Source organism: Moschus berezovskii, chromosome 7, assembly GCF_049115385.1.
Source record: "Moschus berezovskii isolate FMDL1 chromosome 7, NW_MosBer_1.0, whole genome shotgun sequence".
Classification (NCBI taxonomy): domain Eukaryota; kingdom Metazoa; phylum Chordata; class Mammalia; order Artiodactyla; family Moschidae; genus Moschus; species Moschus berezovskii.
In genome coordinates, this window is record NC_142466.1 from 74,128,249 (window position 1) to 74,136,361 (window position 8,113).

Genomic DNA, 8,113 nt, shown 5'->3' on the forward strand with positions numbered 1-8,113 from the left:
TTTGTGCCTGGGCAAAGACTTAGCAAGGAGGTTTGAAGGTTAACCTCAAAAGGATCCTTTAAGAGCTACTGGAGTAGAAAATGGGTGCAGCATGTAACTAAAGGGTGGCCAAGTAAAAGACATCATTTGTTAAGTGGAGTTGACTGAAATTGAATGTCAGCAAGGTAACCATTTAAGGTAGAGTATCAGTTCAGTCACTCAGTCATGTCCCAACTCTCTGCAATCCTGACTGCAGCACACCAGGCTTCCCTGTCGACCACCAACTCCCAAAGCTTACTCAAACTCACGTTCATTGAGTCAGTTATGCCATCCAACCATCTCATCCTCTGCTGTCCCCTTCTCCCCCGCCTTCAACCTTTCCCAGCATCAGGGACTTTTCCAATGAGTCAGTTATTCACATCAGGTGGCCAAAGTATTGGAGTTTCAGCATCACACCTTCCAATGAATATTCAGGACTGATTTCCTTTAGGATGGACTGGTTGGATCTCCTTGCAGTTCAAGACACTCAAGAGTCTTCTCCAACACCACAGTTCAAAAACATCAATTCTTCAGCACTCAGTTTTCCTTATAGTCCAACTCTCACATCCATACAGGTAGAGTATAAGAGACTGTAAGAGATTGAAAAGCCAGACAAGCCTAGCAATTTCTGACTTCAAAGTATAGGCAGCCCACTTAGCTATTCTTTTTTGGTGCTCCAAAATCACTACAGATGCTGATACAGATGCAGCCATGAAATTAAAAGACGCTTGCTCCTTGGAAGGAAAGTTATGACCAGCCTAGATAGCATATTAAAAAGCAGAGCCATTACTTTGCCAACAAAGGTCCGTCTAGTCAAGGCTATGGTTTTTCCCGTGGTCATGTATGGATGTGAGAGTTGGACTGTGAAGAAAGCTGATCGCCGAAGAATTGATGCTTTTGAACTGTGGTGTTGGAGAAGACTCTTGAGAGTCCCTTGGACTGCAAGGAGATCCAACCAGTCCATTCTAAAGGAGATCAATCCTGGGTGTTCATTGGAAGGACTAATGCTAAAGCTGAAACTCCAATACTTTGGTCACCTCATGCGATGAGTTGACTCACTGGAAAAGACTCTGATTCTGGGAGGGATTGGGGGCGGGAAGAGAATGAGATGGCTGAATGGCATCACCGACTCGATGGACATGAGTTTGAGTGAACTCCGGGAGTTGGTGATGGACAGGGAGGCCTGGCGTGCTGTGGTTCATGGGGTCACAAAGAGTCGGACACGACTGAGCGACTGAACTGAAGACTTTTTCAATACAGCCAAATCAATCAATGTTATACATCATTTTAACATATTAAACAAAACCATAAAATCATCTCAATAGATTTCAGAGAAAGCTTTTGACAAAATTTAATACCATATCATAATTTTTTTTATGATTTAAAAAAAATTTCCAGAAGATGGGCAGAGAGGCGAACTTCAGTTCAATTCATTTGCTCAGTGTCTGACTCTTTGCGACCCCATGAACTGCAACACGGCAGGCTGACCTGTCCATCACCAACTCCCGGAGTCCACCCAAACCCATATCCACTGAGTCACTGATGTCATCCAAACATCTTATCATCTGTCATCCTCTTCTCCTCCTGCCTTCGATCTTTCCCAGAATCAGGGTCTTTTCAAATGAGTCAGGTCTTCACATCAGGTGGCCAAAGTATTTGGAGTTTCAGCTTCAACATCAGTCCTTCCAATGAACACCCAGGACTGATCTCCTTTAGGATGGACTGGTTGGATCTCCTTGCAGTCCAAGGGACTCTCAAGAGTCTTTTCCAACACCACACTTCAAAAGCATCAATTCTTCGTGCTAAGCTTTCTTTATAGCCCAACTCACACATCCATACGTGACCACTGGAAAAACCTTAGCCTTGACTAGACGGACCTTTGTTGACAAAGTAATGTCATGCTTTTTAATATGCTGTCTACGTTGGTCATAACTTTCCTTCCAAGGAGTAAGCGTCGTTTAATCTCAAGGCTGCAATCACCATCTGCAGTGATTTTGGACCCAGAAAAATGAAGTCAGCCACTGTTTCCCCATCTATTTCCCATGAAGTGATGGGACCAGATGCCATGATCTTAGTTTTCTGAATGTTGAGCTTTAAGCCAACTTTTTCACTCTCCTCTTTCACTTTCATCAAGAGGCTCCTTAGTTCTTCTTCACTTTGTGTCATAAGGGTGGTGTCACTGCATATCTGAGGTTATTGATATTTCTCCTGGCAATCTTGATTCTAGCTTGTGATTCCGCCAGCCCAGTGTTTCTCATGATGTACTCTGCATAAAAGTTAAATAAGCAGGGTGACAATATATAGCCTTGACGTACTCCTTTTCCTATTTGGAACCAGTCTGTTGTTCCATGTCCAGTTCGAACTGTTGCTTTTTGACCTGCATATAGGTTTCTCAAGAGTCAGGTCAGGTGGTCTGGTATTCCCATCTCTTTCAGAATTTTCCACAGCACAGTCAAAGGCTTTAGCATAGTCAATAAAGCAGAAATCGATGTTTTTCTGGGAAGTCTCTTGCTTTTTCCATGATGCAGCGGATGTTGGCAATTTGATCTCTGGTTCCTCTGCCTTTTCTAAAACCAGCTTGAACATCTGGAAGTTCATGGTTCATATATTGCTGAAGCCTGGCTTGAAGAATTTTGAGCAATATTTTACTAGTGGGTGAGATGAGTGCAATTGTGCGGTAGTTTAAACATTCTTTGGCATTGCCTTTCTTTGGGGTTGGAATGAAAACTGACCTTTTCCAGTCCTGTGGCCACTGCTGAGTTTGCCAAATTTGCTGGCATATTGAGTACAGCACTTTTACAGCATCATCTTTTAGGATTTGAAATAGCTCAACTGGAATTCAGTCACCTCCACTAGCTTTGTTCGTAGTGATGCTTCCTAAGGCCCACTTGACTTCACATTCCAGGATGTCTGGCTCTAGGTGAGTGATCATACCATCATGATTATCTGCATTGTGAAGGTATTTTTTTTACAGTTCCTGTGTATTTTTGCCATCTCTTCTTAATATCTTCTGCTTCTGTTAGGTCCATACCATTTCTGTCCTTTATTGAGCCCATCTTTGCGTGAAATATTCCCTGGCTATCTCTAATTATATGGAGGAGATCTCTAGTCTTTCCCATTCTATTGTTTTCCTTTATTTATTTGCACTGATCACTGAGGAAGGCTTTCTTATTTCTCCTTGCTATTCTTTGGAACTCTGCATTCAAATGGGTATATCGTTCCTCTTCTCCTTTGCTTTTTGCTTCTCTTCTTGGCACAGCTATTTGTAAGGCCTCCTCAGACGGGCTTTTTGCTTTTTTGCATTTCTTTTTTGGGTGATGGTCTTGATTCCTGTCTCCTGTATAATGTCACAAACCTCTGTCCATAGTTCATCAGGCACTCTGTCTGTCAGATCTAGTCCCTTAAATATATTTCTCACTTCTACTGTATAGTAATAAGGGATTTGATTTAGGTCATATCTGAATGGTCTAGTGGTTTTCTCCACTTCAATTTCAGTCTGAATTTGGCAATAAGGAGTTCATAATCTGAGCCACAGTCAACTCCTGGTCTTGTTTTTGCTGACTTTATAGAGCTTCTCCATCTTTGGCTGCAAAGAATATAATCAATCTGATTTCAGTGTTGACCATCTGGTGATGTCCATGTGTAGAGTCTTCTCTTGTGTTGTTGGAAGAGGGTGTTTTCTATGATCTGTGCATTGTCTTGGCAGAATTCTATTAGCCTTTGCCCTGTTTCATTCTGTACTCCAAGGCCAAATTTACCTGTTACTCCAGGTGTTTCTTGACTTCCTACTTTTACATTCCAATCTCCTATAATGAAAAGGACATCTTTTTTGTGTGCTGTTTCTAGAAGGTCTTGTAGGTCTTCTTAGAACTGTTCAACTTCAGCCTCTTCAGTGTTACACATTGGGGCATAGACTTAGATTACCATGATATTGAATGGTTTGCCTTGGAAACAAACAGAGATCATCCTGTCATTTTTGAGATTGCATCCAAGTACTGCATTTTGGACTCTTTTGTTGACCATGATGGCTACTCCATTTCTTCTAAGGGATTTCTGCCCACACTGATAGATAGAATGCTCATCTGAGTTAAATTCACCCATTCCAGTCCATCTTAGTTTGCTGATTCCTAGAATGTCGATGTTCACTCTTGCCATCTCCTGTTTGACCACTTCCAATTTGCCTTGATTCATGGACCTAACATTCCAGGTTCCTATACAATATTGCTCTTTACAGCATCGAACCCACTTCTATCACCAGTCCCATCCACAACTGGGTGTTGTTTTTGCTTTGGGTTCATCCCTTCATTCTTTATGAAGTTATTTCTCCACTGATCACCATTAGCATATTGGGCACCTACTGACCTATGGAGTTCACCTTTCAGTGACCTATCTTTTTGCCTTTTCATGCTTTTCATGGGGTTCTCAAGGGAAGAATACTGAAGTGGTTTGCCATTCCCTTCTCCAGGGGACCACATTCTGTCAGACCTCTCCACCATGACTTGTCCATCTTGGGTGGCCCCACACAGCATGGCTTAGTTTCACTGAGTTAGACAAGGCTGTGATCCGTGTGATCAGATTGGCTAGTTGTCTGTGATTGTGGTTTCCGTCTGTCTGCTCTCTGATGCCCTCTCTCAGTGCCTACCATCTTACTTGGGTTCCTCTTACCTTGGACGTGGGTATCTCTTCACAGCTGCTCCAACAAAGTTCAGCCGCTGCTCCTTACCATGGACGTGGAGTGGCTCCTCTCAGACACTGCCCCTGGATGTGGGGTAGCTCCTCTCGGCCACTGCCCCTGTCCTTGGACATGAGGTAGCTCCTCTCCAGAACTGCCCCTGACCTTGGACGTGGGGCAGCTCCTTTCGGCCACGCTTCTGCTCCATCCATCGCAGCTGCCATGCTTCTGCATCTCTGTCGCAGCCCCTACGCTTCTGCGCCATCCGTCGCAGTTGCTGCAACGGATTTTACTTTGTGAGAGGGAACTTACCTCAACATAATAAAGGCTATATATCACTAATCCATAGCAACCATAATTCTCAACAGTGAAAACTGAAAACATTTCCTCTAAGATAAGTAACAGGACAAGGGTGTCCCCTCTCATCATTATTATTCAACATAGTTTTTGAAGTCCTAGCCATGGCAATCAGAGAAGAAAAAGAAAAAAAAAAAAAAAAAGGAATGCAAAGTCGAAAAGAAGTAAAACCATTACTGTCTGCAGATAACACAATCCTATGCATAGAAATTCCTAAAGACAGCACCAGACAACTCCTAAAGCTAATCAATGAATTTGGTAAAGGTATGGGATACAAATTAATGTATGGAAATCTCCTGCATTCCTATACACTAAAAACTAAAGTGCAGAAAGAGAAATTCACTACTTGACTCAAAGAAATCCACAGATTCAATGCAATCCCTATCAAACTACAAATGGCATTCTTCATAGCATTGAATTTTACAAAGAATTTTACAATTTGTGTAGAAAAACAAGACTTCAAATAGCCAAAGCAATTTTGTGAAAGAAGAATAGCTGAAGGAATCAAGCTCCCCAATTTCAGGTAATATTGCAAAGCTACAGTAATAATGACAGTGCGGTATTGGCACAGAAATAGTAATATAGATCAATGGTACAGGACAGAAAGTCCAGAGACAAACCCAGGCATCTATGGTCAACTATCTATAACAAAGAAAGAAATAACATGAAATGGAGAAAAGACATCCTCTTTCATTAAGTGGCACTGGGAAAACTAGACAGCTGCATGTAAAAGAATGAAATTATAACACTATCTAACATGATACACAACAATAAACTCAAAATGAATTAAAGACGTAAATGTTAAAGACCAGATAGTATAAAACATTATAGAGAAAAAGATAGGAAAAACACTCTTTGACATAAATTGTAGCAAGATCTCTTTTGACCACCTCCTAAAATAATGAAACTAAAAACAAAGAAATGGGACCTAATTATAAATAAAGGCTTTTGCACAGCAAAGGAATCCATAAACAAGATGAAAAGACAACCCTCAGAAGGAGGAAAATATTTCCAAATGAAGAAATGGACAAACAGTTAATCTCCAAAATACAGAAGCAGTTCATGAAGCTCAATATCAAAAAAACAAACAATCCAATCTAAAAATGGGCAGAAAACATGAAATAAATAGACATTACTAAATAGACTTTACTCAAAAGAAGAGATACAGATGATGAAGAGGCACAAAAAAAGATGCTTATCATCACTAATTATTAGAGAAATGTTAAACCTACAATAAGGTATCATCTCTCACCTGTCAGAATATCCACCATTAAAAAATCCACAAACAGTAAATGCTGGAGATGGTATAGAGAAAAGGAAACACTCTTGCACTATTGGTGGGAACATAAACTGATATAGCCACTATGGAAAAATGTATGAAGATTCTTTTGAAAACTAGGAATAAAACTACCATATGACCCAGCATTTCCACTAGTGGTCATATAGCTGAGAGAACTATAACTCAAAAAGACACAGGTACCCCAATGTTCAAGGCAGCAATATTTACAATAGCCAGGATGGAAATAGCCAGGATGAGTGTCCAACAGATTAGCAGATAAAGAAGATGTGGTACATATATATAATAGAATATTTCCAGCCATAAAAAGGAACAAAATTGAGTCATTTGTATATATGTGAACAAATTTGGAGTCCTTCTTGTAGAGTGAAGTTAGGTCAGAAAAAGAAAAACAAATATAAACACAGGTACATGGAATCTAGAAAAATGGTACCAATGAACCTAGTTGCAGGGCAGGGAGAGAAGATGCAGACACTGAGAACCAACATGTGGACACAGGACGGGAAGAGGAAGGTGGGATGAATTGGAAGATTAGATTTGACATAAATACACCACCCTCTGTAAAATACACAGCTAATGGGAATCTGCTGTATAGCACAGTGAGCTCAGCTCAGTGCTCTGTGATGACATGAATGGGTCGGATAAGGGGAGGGAGATCCAAGTGGGAGGAGATATATGTATACATATAACTGGTTCACTTCATTGTATAGCAGAAACTAACAAAAAATTGTAACAGAATTACACACCAATTTAAAAACAAAAAAAGGTAAGTTATCAAAATGGAGGACTGCATAATGATAAGGAGGTGGAGTCAAACAGTAGATATAACAATTCTTAAGAGTATGGTTGGGAAAACAGTTCATCAAAATAAGAGGAAAAAACTGATAAAAATTAGCTTGAAAGTTCAACAGAATTCCATTTGCACTTAATGGATTCATCAGTCAAAATAAGCACACAGTTGAACTGAGCAGCACCATCAATGAATAGGATCTAATCAACATTTATACAATATTTTATTCTATGGCATTAAAACACACATTATTTAACTCAGACAAAAGTCTGATTGAGATAGACAACATTGTGGCTCACAATGCACAATTTAAAGTTCACAGAATAAATCTTTCAAAGTAGGATCCCACTGAGTAGCCTGGCTGAAACAGTAGTCTATCCATAAGTGATTAATATCAAGGACTGTTCTCCTGTGTGAGCACTCTAATGTCCAAAGTGGGCTGAAATCTGGTTCAAATATTACCCATTCACAGTAAACATAAAGGATTTCTCTATGAGCTTTGTTGATGGATGATTGATTTCTCATAGACAAAATTTCCTATTTTATTATATTCACTGAGCTTCCTCTGAGTTCTCTGATGCTACACTACCGGTCAGTTTCCACCCACCCCACCCCACCCGCTTTCTACTACATTCGGACTGTTACTCTGACAGTTCCTAAGATCTGACTTTTAGGTAAAAGCTTTCCCATGATAATGGGGTTTCTCCCCTATGTGATGTCTCTGATGTATTCCTAGGCCTGGAAGGCTGCATCAAGTTTTATAAAGCTTATTACATTCATAGCAGGTCTCTTATGTGTGGAGTGATAATACTCTGAAGATTAGTTTATAAGAGAAAACTTACCAACATTCAATACCCATAAAATTTCACCAAGTGTGAGTTCTGAAAACATTATAGGGCTGGTAACTGTCTAAAATCTTTCTTACATTCAGTATTTTCATAGGATATCTCCCCTGTGAATTCACTGATGAAGGGTTAGA